Here is a 20,496-nt window from a genome sequence, read left to right as displayed (position 1 = left end):
ATACCATTGATTGTACTTTTTGGATGGATTTATGCTTTATTAATATGTAACAATAAAATTGATTTCTTAAAAATAATTTTTTTTAAAAAAAAAGAAGTGAAAAAAACATTTCAGGGAAGTGGGTGTGGCTAAGTGGTTGAGCACCTGCTTCCCATGTGTGAGTTCCTGGGTTCAGTCCCCAGCACCTCCTAAAAACAAAAGTTCAGTTAGTTTTGTGCAGTGTTGCCAATGTTCTAGCAAGAATGAAATAAATATGCAAGTACAAGCTATGAAATGAGAACTGTGCAATTTCAGTAATTCTACATGTGAGTGAAATCCTCTATTTGCATTTAAAACTGGCATTCCATGATATAAAGATGAATAGTAAAATCAACTAATGATTTACAGTGTTAAATTTTCTCTACTTAAAATTGCATTAGATAGTAAATAAGCACCATGACACGTTGTGAAAAGGGCCACAGCAAAAAGATAAACGTTTTATACTTTAGTGCCTTAAGGAGCACTTTATCCTGCTTGTTTGAACAAAGGGCCCCATGTTTGAAGTTTGAACTGGGCCCTGTGAATTATGCAGTTGGTCCTGGCTATGTGTGGGGAGCCAGTTCCAGTTATCTTACCTGTGTAACCAGGTAAGAAATTACCCCCAAACTGAGTGGGTCAAACAACGGCCATTAATTATACTCAAGGTTTTGTGGCTCAGAGGCTCAGGCAGGGCTCAGCTGGCGATTCTTCTGATTTTTGTGGCACTGCTGGGGTCGCTCTATGGCATTCAGCAGGCACCTGGGCTGCACCGGGGAATCCAAAACTGCTTTATTCTGTTACCTGGTCTTGGCAAGGATGGGAAGCCTGGGCTCATCTCTGTACTTCCATCACTCTGGTCTTTCCAGCAAGGTCTTTCAGCTTCTTTTATGGGAGTGCAAGCTCCAAGAGGCCAAGGCAGACACTGCTAGCCCTCCAAAGGGCTAGATCAGGTCTGCAATAGAAACTGCATCACTGTCACCATGCTCTCTTGGTCAAAGCAGCCCCGGGCCAACCTAGGTTCAAGAGGTACATTCCATTACTGATCAGGAAAATGAGGCCCAGAGAGGTTAAGGAGCTTGTCCAAGGTCACACAGCTCACAGTTCACAGAGCTGGGAATTGAGCCAGTCTGGTTCCAGAATACTTCCTCTTGACCACTTTGCTGTGCTGGTGGCAGCAGTCTTCAAACACTTGATAAAATAGAAGGCTAAGTCTTAAGTCCAGAAGGCGGCCCTAATTGCAAAGAAGAGATATCCTCAATATGAAGAACTTTCTAAAAATTCCAGATATTTCAGTTCCCCAGAAATGGAATGGAGATTCTAGCGTGCTCTGATTTTAGAGACAGTGAAACACTCCCCTAGGAGCATCTAAGTTCTGCCGGAACAGATGCAGCAAACAGTCCTAGAGCCCATCTGTTTCTGAGGGGATGCAGAGGTATACCTGTGCTGACGCATCACGGATGTGGGGTTCCCAGCATGGGACACAGCACAGGGGGAGCCAGTCCTGGTCTCTAGACAGAAGCATGCCTCCCTCCAGCACTGCACCCACTAAATGGTTGACCAGGTATCCGCGCTCCCACAGGGAAGGGGTACCTTCAGTTCAGCCCCAGCTAGCTCCAGGAGAGCAGTTTGGGACAGAGACCCTCGGCTGGATTTCGCTCCTGGGAGACAGGACGCGTGGGATTGGCCAGGACTTTTGCAGCAGAGCATCCTGGCGCGTGCGTGAATTCAGCTGGCTTCCTCACTCGGTCGTCAGCAGAATGCATGTTATTTGGAAATATGAGGACGTCTGGTTTCTTCAAGAAAGTTTCCCCTCTGTTTTAAAAAGGGAATTGCTTTTCAGCACAAAAGTATGTGCTCAATTTGAAAGCTTAGCCGGTATGAGGAAACTGATGAGCTCCCTGTGGTGTAACTGCTGCTTTATCTGAGAGATTTGGGGCTTGGGGGGCAGGTTTACAGGTACTTGGCTGCTGACTTCTCTTTCCAAACATCTACACTGAATAAACCCCCGATGCTTTAATGATCTGCCAGGGTCTATTATGAAATGGAAACTCTGCCAAATAAGGTAATGGATTCAGCAAAGCTGCGAGTTTCACTGAATTTCAGAATTTCACCACATACTTGCAAAATGTACTAGTCAGAGTTGTCCAGAGAAGAAACAATGGACAGTACGTATTCGTATGTAACCATATATATGTACATATTAAGAGATTTATTAGGAATTGGCTTACACACATTTGGGGGTTGGCATGGCTGAACGCCCTGAGGTAGGCTGTAAATTGGAGACCCCCATGAAGGCAAAATTAAGCTCCCTAGGATACACGTGCTGGTTAAAGTAGAGACAGAAATTCTCTTTCCTGACTTCTTTTTTTAATTTAATTTTATTTTATTTCTTTCTCTCCCCTTCCCCCCCTCCCCCACCCCCATCCCAGTTGTCTGTTCTCTGTGTCTATTTGCTGCATCTTCTTTGTCCGCTTCTGTTGTTGTCAGCGGCACAGGAATCTGTGTCTCTTTTTTTTGCTGTGCCAGCTCTCCCTGTGTGCGGCGCCATTCCTGGGCAGGCTGCACTTTCTTTCACGCTGGGCAGCTCTCCTTACGGGGTGCACTCCTTGCACGTGGGGCTCCCCTACGCGGCGGACACCCCTGCGTGGCAGGGCACTCCTTGCGCGCATCAGCACTGCGCATGGGCCAGCTCCACACGGGTCAAGGAGGCCTGGGGTTTGAACCGCGGACCTCCCATGTGGTAGGCGGACGCCCCGACCACTGGGCCAAGTCCTCCGCCTTTCCTGACTTCTGAAATCCTAAATTCCGGCTTTTAAAACCTTCAACTGATTGCATGAGGGGACTTCCCTCATTGCTGAAGGCAAGTTCTTTTGTTGACTGTAGATTTAATCAGCCATAGATGCAATCAACTAATGATTTAAATCCATTTATGGAGTGCTCTCACAGGCACAACTGGGCCAATGCTGGACCAAACAATTGAACACCATAACCTATTAAAGTTGGCCCAAGAAACTGTAACAAAGTAGAAAGAGATTTGTCCCAAAGTACCCATCAATGCACAAACTACATAGTAGTTATATTGACTGATTTTGCAATTTTTCTCTGCTTGCCCATCAGGTTCCTTTCAAGATCCTCATTTTAATGTAAGTTAAACCAAACAACGAGTAATTATGATTTTAATAATTTAAAAGATAAACCCTATTTTTGTTTTCTGCTGAGACTGCCACAAAAGAGATTTAATTAATTTGGAATCTAGAAAGAACATTCTAATTACAAGGGTTTTGAGTTTCTAGAAGAAATTAAGAGCAGTTCTGGATTCCCTTATCATCTCTACAGGCTGGGCATTGAGCCAAAAATTTTTGGATATTTAAAAGCACTTAAATAAATGTAGGGGAATTTGTTCATCTCTTTCTGTCACATGATTTTTATATTAATGAATCAAAGAAAATTAGATCTGAAAGGATGCCTTAAAACAAAAGAAAAGTCTAATCCACCTGTTTTAAGAAATTACGTTTGTAAATGATTGGTGGACAGTGAATTTTAAAAATGAAAGGAAACTAAATGCAACATGGTGTCCTGGATTGAATACTGATTTCAGAAGGACATTATTGGAAAAGCTGGTGAAACTGGGATAAAGTCTGCAGTTTAGTTTAAAATGCTGTGCCAATAATAATTCTTTAGTTTTGATAAATGTACTATGATTATGTAAGACATTGACACTACGGAAAGCTGGGTGAAGGGTCCATGGCAGCTTTCTGTACTAGTTTTGCAACTTTTCTATAAATCTAAAATTATTCCAAAATAAAACCTTATTAAGATAAAAGGACATCTCTCCATTATATCAAAGTAAGAGTCAAATCTCTTTTTATATTGAATATTAATAGACATCTTTAAACTGTATATAAATCAGGTCTCCGTTCAAGATGATGTCCAAAGATAAAACAAACTGACAAACTTTTCTCATTGTCCTAGTCTTGGTTGGCCGGGCTGCTAACAGGCATAGCATCCAAGAAGTGGATGAAACAACAAGCATTTCTTTGTCTCCCAGTCTTGAAGGCTCAAAGTCCAAAATCAAGGCAATGCAAGGACAGTGCTTTCTCCCCAAAGTCTGCAGAGTTCCCGGGCTGGCCTCCCGCAACTCCTGGGGCTCCTTGGCTGGCATCTCTGCCGTCCCACGGCCATGCCCTCAATCCCTGCCTGTGTCTTCCCACAAACTCTGGCTTTTTATAAGGCTTCCAGAAACATGGGTTACAGCCCACCCTGATGCATTTTGGCCTCAGCAAATAGGACCCCAGAAGAGCCTACGCACAAATGGGTCCACATCTTAACTGATAACGCATCGTCAAAGGATCCCACTGACGTGCGTTCACGCCCGCAGGAAGGTGGATGAAAACTGGAAGCTCGTCTTGTTTTGGGTCCGTGCTTCAATCTGCTACAATCACCAGTGAAATAAAATTAAAATTTCCAAACAATGAAAGCCTTTTATAAATTCGAATTATTTCAAGTGAGCAAATATTGCTCATATTGAATCAAAGTATTGATTCAAAAAATAATGTTTGGATACAATTGTCCTATGTACATAACCACTTAGTACCTGTTTTTCAGAAGAGCCATGCTTTTAAAAATGTCACATAGTAGCAATATCTCCCATGGAAGAAAGCAGAACTTTGTCTTGTGTCTCTCTCAGCTTTCTTTCCTTTCATTATTATATAATGAAAGAAGATACCACAACAACAGTTGACAAGACTGTGATAAGTATTTCAGAGTTAAGATATACCGAGACAACTAAGAATATTAATTAGCAGTCTTAGCAATAATCTCTGGTTCCAGAGGGGTGGGCGCGGGTGCGGTTTTGAGTGTGTCCCAGGCAGCCCCTCTTCTTCTTCCACTTGACCTTGGTCGCCCAGTTCAGAGGAGTCCAGTCCCAACTGACCGGCATCCACTCTTAAAAGGGAAACGAAACATCTGGTTAAAACCTTGACATCTATTAAATGTACTTAATATGTTTATTATTTGGGATGCTGCAATATCTCCTTTATCCTGGCCCCTGTGTGAGGATTCCATGCACTGAATATAAGGATAGTAATAATACTACTACTTGATAAATGCCTTGAATAATTTAATCTGAACCAGGGGTCTGGAAACTTTTTCTGTAAAGAGCCAGGTAGCAAACAATTTAGGCTTTGCAGGCCACATGTTGTCTCAGAAGCATAATCTACTTTGTTTAGTTTCGGGCTTGTTGCTTCTTTGTTTTACAAACCTTTAAAACTATTCTTAGCACCTGGGCCATACCAAAAAAAAGGCCAGTGACCGGTTCTGGTTTTCTGGAGGTAGTTTGCCCATCCCTAATCTATACGGACAATCATCTTTATTTTATTTTTTGTAAATATGCCTCAAGGGAAAACGTAATAAAAGTCAGGTCCATCCCACTTCTTTCAGATTTCCAGACGCTGCTCCATCCCACACGGCCATTTCGCGCGCAAGGGTGGGCGCAGGGCGCGGCGCCCCTTGGCGCTCCTTCGGAGCTTGAGGGTTTGGGGCAGGAGTGCCCAGGCAAAGACCCTTGCCCCCGGCCCACGCTTTCTGGGCGCTCTCCCCGGCTCTCCAGCTCGGTCCCGGGACCCGGGGGATGCCCCGCCTCGCAGCTCAGGCGCAGCCCCTCACGCGCCTCCAGGCGCCCACCTGAGCTGCGCCCTGCCCTGCGGGGGTCTGCCCGGGGGCTGGGCTGCCACTGCCCCTCCTCCCTTAGGCCGTTCTCGTCTCGGTCCGCTCCTCCCGCTGACCCCCGACCAGAATCACCCCGGGAAGGGCCCTACTGGACACCTAGCCCCAGCTTCTCCCCCGTGACTCACCGGGACAGTAAGGGCCCGGAGGCCAGGTGGGCGGCCCACTGACGTCACCATCGCGTGTTGCTCCCCGCGGTCAGGCGTGTGCTTGCAAGTTTTCTAAGGCCGCGGTTGCTGGAGGGCCTGTAGCCCTCAGGGAGGAGAAAGGATGCAGAATAGAGGATCTGTTTGGAGTTGCCCGTGGAACCACTCTTTCTCCTTAACCGTCTCCATCACCGACAGCTCCAGGCAGCTTTCTGCCTTCCTGCCACTTTGGAAGAATTTGGGGTACTCCATGTGTCCCCTTCTTTCTGCTGCTTCAAATTCTTCTCCCTCTGGTCTGGTCGTGTCCAGACAATCTCCCTTCCAAATTCTCAATAATTGCATCTGTAGTCTAAAATTTCTAAAATTTGCCCTCTCCAATACAGAAGGTTAAGAATAGGGCAAGTGTTTATATGTTGATTTGCAAGCTGTACTGATCTTTACTACAGGAGGAAAAAACAGAAGCGTCTAAGTCCGGCAGTTCAATGGAGTTTGTGTCTGTCTGTATTGTTTCAGAGAAAGGTTTTTCTGCTTTGTTCTTCCCATGAAGGGTCTTTATAATGTCCAAAGCAAATACTGAAAGGGAAAAAGTTAAATCAGTTACTCAATATAAAATAGGCATCAAATATTGTTCTGAGTTATAAAGTCAACCAGCATAAAAACATTCTGTATCATAAATCATAATTTAATGAATTTGTAATAAATGTGCACACAAGCAGCTGCATTTGTGAAAAGAAACACAGCGCTGTATCTGACCCTCGGAAAACAATTGCAATCAGTCAATAAGGATTGAGCTTAGGGTTCACCACAGTCAAGAGAATGATATGTAGCCAATAAGCAGGGCACATGAAACTATTTCCACTACATGCCATTCCAATTCAATAATCAGGTCACAAAACAATATACAGTATGCAATAACACTAACAAATACAAGTTGTTTGTAATTTACAAACACATCAATAAAAGCTTAAGAGTGTCGCCTCTAGGATTGGGATTTGGAGTGTTTTTTATATTTCTTCTTAAAGTTTCTATTATATATGCATTATTTCTGTAAAGCCAAAGTTCTTTATTGAGCCAGCTCTATTTATAAATTCTGTACTCTTTAAATCTTCCTCTTTGTCTCCATCCAGTCTGGTGGCCCCGGAGTTTCCTTGTAACCGTTTTTGTCTTTGACCCAAATCAAAATGAAAATGTAGAGAAAGAGAGCTTGAGATTTGGGAACACATTCATTCAAGGGCGAAGGTATATGGTCAACAGGTAAAAGTTGTACATAACTTTGGTAAAGTACTTGCTTCTTCAATTTCCATTAGGCAGTCAAATTTTACAGCGAACTCTACTGATAACTACAAAAGATATGCTGATTTGAAAACTTATTTTTAATTTAGTTTCAAGTTAGTGACAACCCCAGATGAAACCTGAAAATGCAAATCAGCCAATTCTTTCAGATGTTATCAATGGAACAGATGTATGGAAAAATGTGAAATGCCCATTCGTGGAACTGAAACAGATATTTTATTTGGGTGGGAAAAATAACTTCTAGTCTTTGTTTCTAGGCATATTTTTTTCTGGGTACTCTTGAAGTAGATTATAATTTCCAGATAGTACTGTTTAATAGGATTTTGCACCAGCACACGTAAATGGACATTTTACCCTGGAAGACACTCCTGAAACGATGTTATATTTTTCATGAAGTTAGTTACTTCATATTTCATTTACTTTCTCCCAAAGATCACAAGCCATTCCCTAAGTCCACCTACATAGTTAAATAAGCAAAATCCCTTTGAGTATCACTGAACTGAAAGAAGACCACCAGTGATTTGTCACTCAGTGTCACATTGTAAGTTTAGTTTTCTGTTGCCTAGGAAGAGTTTAAAAATCTTCAGCACAGTACCAAGGAGAGTGCAAAGATTCTGTGTCTGGGTCAGGCATGAGGAGGGGTCTGCTAAAACTTGAGCCCCGGAATATCGGGCAGCAGGCAGCCTGAGTTTGGGGCCCTGTCCTCCCTCCTGACCCTTTTCCCTGGAGTCATCGGGATCTGGCTGGCCAAGGTCCTGCCTCTCCCTACTCCCTACTCCCTACACATGCCCCTCTGTCCCCAACCACTCCCCTCCAATAACACCCCTTCAGTGCCTCAAGGAAAAAAAGTGTCAGGTTTCTGGACTGACAGCTGTGGAAGTTGGGTGAAAGCTCTCCCCAGTAAAGTAACTATTTAACTGGTGAAAATTATTTTTAAAACCCCACAGTTTTGTATCTCTGGAAATTGTCCTCAGGACACATAGCAAATGGGAAAACACTTATTCAAGGAAAACTGAGAAACCCCAGTAAGAACAGTTAGAGCCTATGGCATTTGCGCCACAACCGACTGCCATGTCTTTCCCCAAACTTAGTGCAATAGAAGCTCTACTCTAGCTGGGTGCAGCCACGACAGGGCCACATCACACCCCAGCTCCCAGTCTAGAACTACAGTTTCACCCCAGAAAGGGCAGGCCACTGCATCTTGAATCTTGCCCAGCTGCATGTTGCAGAAGTACCATTCCAGACAAATGCATCCAAGAGAACTGGAGCTCCACTTCCTCTGTCCATTTGTAGGGTGGATGCTCTACCCCAGGTGCATCAGGCCAAGAATCACCACTGCCCCAGATCACTTGATGGCAGGAGTTCTATGCAGATAGAGCTACCATCCCTACCCAGTGTTCCACAGAGAGAAGCAGGGTTGTCCCAGTGCCGTGACAGAGATTCTGCACAGCAGGAGATGCAGATCAGAATCACAGAGAGCTCCCAAGCTCTCCCTAAGGGAGCTGGCTCTATTTGGAATAGAGCATAGGAAAGTTTGTACCTAAGGGTGTTGTGAAAAACAATGGAGATCTTGTTCATGAATAGTTAATAGGAGGCTGGGAGATTGATGACACTAGCAGTGACATGGAAAACAAAACACCTAAGAGTTGAACAAATCATGAAAAGGAATTGCTAAGAAGAGCCCTCCTGGGACAGGATCAAGTCTCAAAGACTAGCAATACCCTGCCCCAGCAGAGGGACCAGACTTTAATTAGGTAAGACTGTGGAGCAATTATACCCCCAGGAACTTGTTGAAAACAATGGAGAAATCACCCAAATAGTGGAGGCTAAAAACTCGGTGATGCCAATAGAAGACCAGAGAGAGACTTAATGAGGAGATTTGAGGAAGAGCTAATCAAAGATAGCCCAGCTAAAGCCACTGTTATCCCTGGCCTCTTCTAATGCCCAAGGCTCTGCCCTCTTAGAAGCAAAATCAGAGGTTACAGACTGCCAGGGAAATAAACTTCACTGAACTAGTCCAGCCAAGACACTAAACAAATAAGCAAGAAAAGAAGCAATAATAAAAAGCCCTAGGGTGGGGTAAGGGGATCAGAATCCTGATTTGCTACAGTGTAGTATCTAAAAACAGATTTTCAACAACAACCAAAATGAGACATACATAGAAGAAGGAAAGTATGTCCCTTATAGGGGAAAAAGTCAACTAATAGAAATTGTCTTTGGAGAAGCACAAAAGGTGAACTTAGCAGCAGAGATTTCTAAAGAAGCTATTTAAATATGTTCAAGAAGTAAAGGAAACCATACTTAAAAAAATAAAGAAGGGTAGGATAACAACATCTCATAAGTAAAAAGTATGAATAAAGAAATAGAAATTATAAGATAGAACCAAATAGAAATTCTAAGAGGTAAAAAGTACAATAACTGAAAGGAAAATTTCATTATAGAAAACAAAAAGTAAAATGGCGGATATGAATCTTAACATATCAATATTAATATTAAATGTTAGTAAATGAAATAATCCTATTAAGAGGCAAAGACTATCAAACTGGATGAAAAAACAAGATCCAACTATGAGCTGTCCACAGAAAATGCACTTTAGATTAAAAGGTACAAATAGGTTGAAAATAAAAGGAAGGATATAATTGTGTATACACCAACCATAAGATATCTGGCCCAACTAAATTAACACACATGAAATATTACAGGAATTAAAGAGGGGCATTTTATAAAGATAAAGGGGTCAATCCAATAGGAAGATATAATAATTTATAAATACGTATACACTAACAACAGACCCCAAAATGCATGAGGAAGAAAGTGACAGAATTGAAAGAAGAAATAGGTGATTCAATGATTACAGTTGGAAACTTCAATATCCCACTTTCATTTATAGAACAACTAGACAGAAAATCAACAAAGAATAAGAGGACTTGAGCAATAATATAGAACAACTAGACCTAATAGACATTATACAATGCTCCACCTACCAACAATAATATACTTTCTTCTCAACTGTATATACAAAATCCCCCAGGATAGACCATATGCTAAGTGGTGAAACAAGCCCCCCAAATTTAAAAGTATGGTCTTCAACACAATACAATTAAATTAGAAATAAATAACTGAGATTTATTGGGAAACTTACAAATATATGGAAACTAAACCATATATTCCTAAATTACCAATGGGTCAAAAAATAAATCATAATGGGTATTAGAAAATATTTTGAGATGAATGGGAACAAAATATCAAAATTTATGAGAAACAAGTAAAGCAGTGTTCAGAGGGAACTTTATAACTGGAAATACCTACATTAAAAAGGAAGAGATCTCTAACGTTGTACTTTAAAAAGTAGAAAAAGAGCAAATGGAAGCCAAGGCTAGCAGAAGGAAGGAACTAATAAGGGCAATGAGAAAAATGTGAGACAAAGAAAGGAAAAATCATAGAAAATCAATGAACCCAAAATTTGGTTTTTGAAATGATTCATCAAATTGGCAAGACTTTATCTAGGTTAACTAAGAAAAAAAGACAAAATTCAGAAAAATCAGAAATGATTGTGGAGATATGGCTATTGCCTTTACAGAAATAAAAATGATTTTAAGAAATACTGTGAACAACTGTACACCAGCAAATTAGATAATCTAGATGAAATGGACACAGATTACCAAAACTGGCTTGAGAAGAAGTAGAAAATCTGAATAGACCTTATAGCAGTTTTATATGATTATGAATTCCAAAAATAGATATTAGATTATGTTTGTAATCTGGTCTGTACCTGGGTGTGCTTGAGTTATGATTGGGGCTTTGATTGGGCCACATCATTAGGGCATTGAGTCCCCACCCACTAAGGGGTGGGGACTCACAGATAAAAGACATGGCAAAGGACAGAGAGGAGTGTTCTTAATGTTGGAGTTATGATGTTGGAGTTTGATGCTGAATTCTTAAGCTGGAGCCCCAGGGAAAAAGACAGAGCTGTTCACCTGATATTCTACAGCTGTCCTTGTGGAAAGAGGCAAAGCCTAGAGAGCCTCATAGTCTACAAACTCTCCTTGTGGAGAAAACAGGAGCTGAGCCCAGAGGAACCCAGGAAGCCTGATCCCTCGTAGATGTAGGCAGACATCCTGCTCCAACACATGAAACTTTGGTGAGGGAAGTAACTTATGCTTTATGACCTGGTATCTGTAAGCTCCTACCCCAAACAAATACCCTTTATAAAAACCAACCAATTTCTGGTATTTTGCATCAGCATCCCTTTGACTGACTAATACAAACCTACAAAAAGTAAACAGATCGAGTCATTGATCAAAAATTTGCCAAAAGAGAAAAGCCCAGAACCAGATAGCTTCATTGCTGAATTCTACCAAGCAATGAATTAACACCAAATTAATGAAGAATTAACACCAAATCTTCTCAAACTCTTCCAAAAACTTGAAGAGGAGGGAACACTTCCTAACTCATTCTCTGAAGCCAGCCTTACCTTGATACCAAACCAGAAAGAGACATTACAAGATAAGAAAACCACAGACCAATACTGTTTATGATTGTAGATGCAAAAATCTTCAACAAAATATTAGCAAACTGTTTTCATTTCCTAGGTTGCTGAAAGTGGTATACCATGAAATGGTTCAGCTTGAACAATGGGAATTGATATCCTTACATTTAGAGTCTTAGAAAATGTTAACATCAAGGTATCATTGTGGCAAGACTTTCTTCCTGAAGACCAGCTGCTGGCGTTCCTTGGCTCCTCTGGCACATGGCAAGGTGTGTGCTGGTCTCTCCCTTCTCTTTGAGTTTCATTGATTTCAGCTTCTTGCTTCTATGGCTTTTTCTTTCTTATTCATTCGCTTATAAAGGACTAGAGTAAGAGGATTAACATCCATCTTGAATGAGATGGGTTACACCTTAACTGAAGTAGCCTCATCAAATGATTTTACTTACAATGGGTCCACACTCACAGGAATGAATTAATTTTAAGAACATTCTTTCCTGGGGTATGTACAGTTTCAAACCACCACACAAACCAGATCCAAGTATTGAAAGGATTATACTCAAAGAAAGGCATATACTCAAATAAAGTAATATGCCTCACTAATAGAATGAAGAAAAAGACCCCACAGGGTCATCTCAATTGATGCAGAGAAAGCCTTTGATAAATATGCAGCACCCTTTTACAACAAAAATACCTAACTAAATAGGAATAGAAGGGAACTTCCTCAACATAATGAAGGGCATTTATAAAAAACATACAGGTAACACACTTAATAGTGAGAGACTGATGCTTTCTCCTTGCAGTTAGAGATGAGACAAAGATGCCCAATTTTGCCACTTCTATTCAACATTGTGCTGGAGGGTCTAGCAAGGGAAACTAGGCAAGGAAAAGAAACAAAAGGAATATAGACTGGAAAGGAAGAAGTAAATTATCTCTGTTCACAGATGATATGGTCTTGTGTATAGAGTATCTTAAGGAATCCCCTAAAAGTCTATTAGAACTAATAGATAACTTCAGCAAAATTGTAGGCTTAAAGTTCAATAAATAAAAATGTAGTATATTTTATATACTAGCAATGAACAATCTGAAAACAAAATTAAGGGAAAAAAAGAATTCCTTAGGAATAAATTTAACAAAAGAAGTGCAAAACTTATATCCTGAAAATTGCAAATCATTGAAATAATTGCAAGTGGATCCAAACCATGGACCGTGTTCATGGATCAGAAACCTTAATACTGTGAAATGGAAATACTCAAGGAGTGCCGTGCCACGCAAGGGTGTCCCCCGCGTGGGGGAGCCCCACGCGCAAGGAGTGCGCCCGTGAGGAGAGCCGCCCAGCGTGAAAAGAAAGAGCAGCCTGCCCAGGAATGGCGCCGCCCACACTTCCCGTGCCGCTGACGACAACAGAAGCGGACAAAGAAACAAGACGCAGCAAATAGACACCAAGAACAGACAACCAGGGGAGGGGGGGAATTAAATAAATAAATAAATCTTTAAATATATATATATATATATGATCCCCAGGTTCAACACATCTCTACCAAAATCCCAGATTCCATTTTTTGCACAAATTACCATCTGATCCCCAAATTCATTTTGAAATGCAAAGGAACCAAAAAAAGCCAAAATAATCTTGAAAGAGCACAAAGTAGGGGATCTCAAATGTTCCAGTTTCAAAGCTTAATACAAAGCTATGGTAATGAAGGTAGTCTTGTACTGGCATAAGAATAGATATAAAGATCAATGGAACATAATTGAGATTCCAGAAGTAAACACTTTCATTTATGGTCAATTGAGTTTTAACAAAGTTCCTTAAGACAATTATTTGGTGGAAAGAATTGTTATTTAAAAAACTGCTGTTGAGTTAGGAAAATTAACAGTCATATGGAAAAAAGTGAGGTTGGAAGGGGAGCAGATGTAACTCAGGTGGTTGAGGGCCTGCTTCCCAGGTACAAAGACTCAGGTTCAATCCCTGGTACCTCCTAAAAACAAAGACAGACAAACAAAATAACCAGCTCTCATTGGGAAGAGGGTATAGGTCAATAGTTGAGCACCTGCCTTCCATGTATGAGGTCCTGGGTTCGATCCCCAGTACCTCCTAAAAAAGAAGTTGGGCCTCTGTCTCATACTATATAAAAAACTTAACTCAAAATGGATGATAGATATAAATGTAAGACCTAAAACTATAAAACTCCTAGAGGAAAGCATAGGAGTAAATATTTATGATCTTGTGTTAGGCAATGGTTTCTTAGATACAATACCATATGCACAAGCAACAAATAAAAAAAGAGTTATGTTGAACTTCATAAAAATTAAATATTTTTGTTCTATAAATGATATCCCCAAGAAAGTATATGGGAAGCAGATGTGGCTCAAGTGATAGGGCCTCTACCTACCATATGGGAGGACCCAGGTTCGATCCCTGGGGCCTCACGGTGAAAAAGAAGGAGAGAAAGTGTGCCCATGAGGTGACCCAGTGCCTGTGCAAGTGATTCACACAGATGATGATGCATCAAGAGAGAGACAAGGAGAGAGTCAAGGTGAAGTGCAGCAGAGACCAGGAACTGAGGTGGTGGAATTGACAGGGAACCTCTCTCCACATCGAGGTCTCCAGGATCAAATCCTGGTGAATCATAGAGGAGAGAAAATGAGAAGAGAAGATAACACAGACAGCAAAAACAGCAGGTGGAAGGAGGGGAAAGGGGAAAAATAAATAAATTTAAAAAAAATTTTAAAGTATAAAGACAACCCACAGAATAGGAGAAAATATTTTCATATTCTATATTTGGGAAGGGCAGTGTATCCAGAATATATAAATAACACTTACAACTTAATAATAAAAAGATAACCCAATTAAAAATACACAAAAGAATTGAATAGACATTTCTCCAAAGAAGATATACAAATAGCTAACTAATACGTGAGAAGATTCTCAACATTGCTGGTTATAAAGGAAATGCAAATGAAAACAATAATGATATATCACTTCCCACTCACTAAGATGGCTATAATCAAAATAACAAACAAGATCAATTTTTGGCAAAGATTTGAAGAAATTGGAACTCTCATGCATTGCTGGTTGAAATATAAAAAATTTTGGAAAATAGTTTGGCAATTTCTCAAAAAGTTAAACATAGAGTTACTCTTTGACCCAGTAATTCTACTCCTATGTAAATACCCATGAAAAAAGGAAAACATATATCCACACAAAAACTTATATACGAATGTTCATACAGGATTATTCCAAATAGCCCCAAAGTGGAAACTAATGAATGGATAAATAAAATGTGGTATAGCCTTACAATGGAGTATTATTTGGCAATGAAAGGCAATGGAATACTGATAAATACTTCATGGGTGAACCTTGAAACATAAGTGAAAGTTAGTCACAAAGACCATATATAGCATGATTCAATTTATGTGGTATGTCCAGAATAAGCATATCTATGGAGACAGGAAGTAGACTGTGATTTTCTAAAGCTTAGGTTGGGAGATAGTATTTTGTGGGATGTGGAGAATGGGAAGTGTATACTAATGAGTAGAGAGTTTCTTTTCGTAGTTAAAAAAAAATTCTAATGTTGGTTGTGGTGATGGTTGTACAACTCTGCAAATATACTCAAAACAATGAATTACACATTTTAAATGGGCAATTTGTATAACATATGAATTATATCTTGAGAAAACTAGTAAGAATTGAATTGTACTTTAAAAAGAGAGAAAGAAAAAATAAAAAATCCCTGGCCTGAGAAGTGCCATGCGACTTATGCAAGTTTCATTGAGGTAAAAGTAACAATTTGGGCTACTTTTCAATTAAGTAATTATATGTATATTTTAAATTTATTGAAGCATATCACTCATACATGAACATACATAAACAAAAAGTGTATAGTAATAGCTGTGAACTTACAAAACAAACATATCATCATACAAAGCTCTCATACCTCACACTACCACCAATACCTTGCATTGTTGTTAAAAGTTTATTAACTGGGATGTGGATTTGGCTCAACTGATAGAGCATCCGCCTACCTCATGGGAGATCCAGGGTTCAAATCCAGGGCCTCCTGACCCATGTGGTGAGCTGGCCAACACGCAGTGCTGATGCGTGCAAGGATTGCCCTGCCACACAGAGGTGTCCCCTTGCATGGGGGAGCCCCATGCGCAAGGAGTGTGCCCTGTGAGGAGGGCTGCCCTGCACAAAAAAAGTGCAGCCTGCCCAGGAGTGGCACCACACACACAGAGAGCTGATGCAGCAAAAAGAGACACAGATTCCCGGTGCCACGGACAAGAATGCAAGCAGACACAGAAGAACACACAGCAAATGGACACAGAGAGCAGACAATGGGGTGGGGGGGAAGGGGAGAGAAATAAAGTTAAAAAATAAATCTTTTAAAAAAAGTTTATTAACTAATGATTAAAGAGCAGCCTCAAAATATTATTGCTAACAGAAGTATTTTCCCCCATCCCACCCTATTATTACTATTTTTTTATATCATTTATACATGAACATACTTAAAGAATAAGTACATAGTAAACATACATAACGTCATACAGGGGTCCCATACACGAACCTTCCACTAACACCTTGCATTGTTGTGAGACATTCATTGCAAATTATGAAAGAATATTGTCAAAATCTTAATACTAATTACAGTCCTTATATTACATTTGTTGTATTTTCCCCAACCCACCCTATTATTATTTTTAAAATATTTTTTATTACAGAAGTTATAAACTTACAAAACAATCATGTACATGTGCAGAATTCCCAAATAACATCCCTCTATCAATACACCACACCATGGTGGAACATTTGTTACAGATTATGAGATAATATCATCTGATTATTACCAGGTCCATAGCATATATTGGCACACATTTTCCATACTACCCCATTATCAAAATAGTACATCTTTGGCATAGATGCAATAATATTACATTATTACTGCTAACCACAATCCATAGGTCACTCCAGTTGTATTTTTCCCATGCTTCTCCACATTCCCACCACCCTACAATAGTGATATATATTTGCTCTAGTTCACAAAGGACATTCTTGCATCTGTACCATCAAACACAATTCTCATCCACCCCTGGGTTTATTGTGCTTTTCATTCCCTAGATTATTCTCTAGCATTCTGTCAATTGGCATTTACATCTCTAGACTACCATTTTCAGCCACATCCCCATTAATAAACCAGTTGTTACTCACTATAATGTGTTATCATCAACTCTGTTCATTTCCACACTTTTACAGTAAAGCCAATTAAAACTTCTACATACATTAAACATCAGTAGCCCATCATAGTCCTCCCCTTATCTCCTTTAAGAATTCACCTACCACCAGGGCTTGAAGATCTTTTCCTACATTTTCTTCTAGAAATTTTATGGTTCTTATTTTATGTGTAGGTTTTTTATTCATTTTGAGTTAACTTTTGTATAAAGTGTGAAGTAGGGGTCCTCTTTCCTTCTTTTGGCTATGGATAGCCAGTTCTCTGGTTGAATGGACTGTCCTGCCTGAGTTGGATGGGTGTGACAGGCTAGTCAAAAATCACTTGACCATGTGAGGGTCTGTTTCTGAATCACCAATTCAGTTCTATTGGTCTATATGTCTTTCTTTATGTCAGTACCATGCTGTTTTTACCACTGTAACTAGGTAGTATGACTTAAACTCCAGAAAAGAGTTTTCCAACTTTGCTTTTGCTTTTTAAGATGTTTCTGGCAATTCAGGACCCCTTACCTTTCCAAATAAATTTGATAATCATGGTTTCCATTTATTTTAAAAATGCTGGTGTAATTTTTATTGGGATTACATTGAATCTGTATACCAATTTAAGCAGAATTGACATCTCAATGATATTTATTGTTCCAACCTGTGAGCATGGAATGTTCTTCCAATTTAGGCTTTTTAAAAAATTTCTTTTAACAATGAGTTTTAGTTTTCTGTATACAAGTGCTTTACATTGTTGGTTAAGTTTATTCCTTAATATCTGGGTTTTCTCTATCATATTTTATTTTCACCATTCTTTTGATACTTTGAGATACTTTTATTGACATAATCTTCATTTCTAGACTCTCTTTCAGGCCCCGCTCTCCTGTCTTTTCTTTTTGGACTGTTGCACACCCTTTAGTATTTCCTGCAAAGCCAGTCTCTTGGTTATAAACGCCCTCAGTTTCTGTTTATCTATGCATATTCTAAACTCACCCTCATTTTTGAAAGACAATCTTGCTAGATATAACATTCTTGGCTGGAAGCTTTCTCTTGAAGTATCTTAAATATATCATACCACTGTCTTCTTGCCTCCATGGCTTTGGTGAGAAATCAGCACTTAATCTTATTGGGTATCCCTTATATGTTATGCATTGCTTTTCTCTTGCTTCTCTTGGAATTCTCTCTGTCTTTGACATTTGACAAAGTATGGGTCTCAGAGTTGGTCTATTTGGATTTTTTGGATGAAGTACATTGTGCTTCTTAGACATGGATATCAATGTGGTTCAATAGGGTTGGGAAATTTTCTACCATTATTTCTTGAAGTATTCATTCTGCCCCTTTTCCCTTCTCTCCTCCTTTTGGGACACCCATGATACATATATTTGCATGTCTTTTGCTGTTGTTCAGTTCCCTGAGACCTTGTTCAATTTTGTTCCATTCTTTTCCTCATCTGTTCTTCTGTATGTTTACTATCAGAGGCCATTTCTTTAAGCTCACCAATCCTTTCTTCTGCCTTCTCAAATCTGTGATTATATGATTCCAGTGTTTTTTTTTTAAATTTCATTTGTTATGCCTTTCATTCCCATAAGATCTGCTATTTTTCTATGTATGCTTTCAAATTCTCCTTTGTTCCCATCCAGTGTCTTCTTAATATCCTTAATCTCTTTAACCACTTCATTGAATTTATTAAGGAGATTTGTTTGAACATCTGATTAGTTGTCTCAACTCCTTTATGTCATCTGGAGGCTTATTTTGTTCCTTTAACTGGGCCATATCTTCCTTTTTCTTGGTGTGGATTGTAATTTTTTGTTGGTTTCTTGGCATCTGGCTTACTAGATGTATTTATTCTTGGTGCAGTTTCTCTCTTTAATTTATGACTTCCTGCTTTCTCCCTTGCTGGTTGTGTAGAAGGAGCCAAGGATGTAATTGGTGCTATAAGCTGTAGAGGCTCAAGCTGACCTCATTGCTCCAGGGACCAATAAAGCTTCTCTCAGCTTTCTCCTTTTCCAGGGGTAGGGACAGAGCCACAACTGTGTGGAATAATCCAAGTTATGCAGGATTAGACTGTAGTTACCCAGAGAGACTGATGAAGCTTCATGCCCGCTTCTCCCCTGTCTGGGGTGGGGATGGAGCTCCAGGTGTGGGCAGCAATCTATGCAGGGCAGGTCCAAGATGACCACAGTTGCCCCAGTAGACTTCCAATTATTCAGTCTGTGCCAGCCAGATGTACCTGCAATTACCTGGATAAGCTGGTTCAGGTACCCCCAGCTTCCTCCCTGCCAGAAGTGAGGCTGGGGCCTAGGCTAGAACTGCAATCTGACCTGGATGGAAAGAGGCTGGTCCCTACCAGCACTGTGATTTTCAGTCCTCCCCACTTCCCCTTGTGCCAGGCACACAGTTAAAATGGCAACCACTGGCCTCTTTCCAACTTGGACAGGTTCAAACTTTAGCTGTTCTCAGGATTATACTTTAGCCTGAATTTACTAATCCATAGCTGAAGTGGTGCCCAACTGTCTCTTTTTCCCCCATTTTTGGGAAGTGGAGCTTCCAGTTCCAACTGTGGAATAGCTCCCAAGGAGGGTTGAGCCTCCAGTGGAGGATGGGCCCCAGCTTCCATGGGGTGGAGCACTCTACTCTACTTATGAACCTTCTCTGCAGATGGGCAGTCTCCTGCTTTCATTCTATCAAGGATGTTGCAGGATGCTCTTCTGGTCCTCCAAAGCCCCCAAACAGGTGCTTTAGATAGCTCTTGGTGATTACTAACTACCTGTAGCAGGAGCTGTCTTTAGGAGCTCCTTACTCTGCCACCATCTTGCTGGTTGTCCATGTAATTATATTTTTAAGCAGTAATCTGTTAGACCAAATGAATGACCAGCTATTGAAATATTGATTAGGGGAATTTTTTCTTTTTTATGTTCTTTTATTATTTTTTAAAAAGATACTTAGATTACATAAATATTACATAAAAAATGTAAGGGATTCCTATATACCTCACTTCCTATCCCTCCCACACTTTTCCATACAAACAACATCCTTCATTAGTGTGGTATCTTTGCTGCAATTGATGAACACATATTGGATCACTGCAATTAAGTGTGGATTACAGTTTATATTACAGTTTAATCTCTCTCCTGTACAATTTTGTAAGTTATGACAAGGTATATACTGGCCTGTATCTTAGTAATGCCATTCAGGACAAATCCAATGTTCCCAAAATGTCCCCATATTATGCCTATTTTTCCCTCTCTCTCCCCTCAGAACCTCTGGTGGCCACTACCTCCACATAAGTGATAAAAGTTCTTCCATTGTTAAAATAACAACAAGTCTATAGTAGAATAGCAGTAAGTCTATTCTAGTCCTTCATTCATCTCCCAATCCTGAGGATTCTGGGATGTTGATGTCTATTCCACCTCTAAGTGAGAGGGGGCTTAGATCCCATGGGGTAGATGGATGAGATTATCTTGCTTGCAGTTGTAGATTCTCTCTGTTCCTTGGGATGGTTGTTGTCCATCATCGATTCCTTGTTCTTTGTCCTGGGTGAGTCCATTGAACTGCAGAGTAGGTGCTGCAACACTGTTGAGATTCAGGGCCCTACTGGCACATGGAAAGCCCAAAGA

This window comes from Dasypus novemcinctus, chromosome 8 (genome assembly GCF_030445035.2).
Source record: "Dasypus novemcinctus isolate mDasNov1 chromosome 8, mDasNov1.1.hap2, whole genome shotgun sequence".
Classification (NCBI taxonomy): Eukaryota; Metazoa; Chordata; class Mammalia; order Cingulata; family Dasypodidae; genus Dasypus; species Dasypus novemcinctus.
This window is presented reverse-complemented; position numbering follows the sequence as displayed.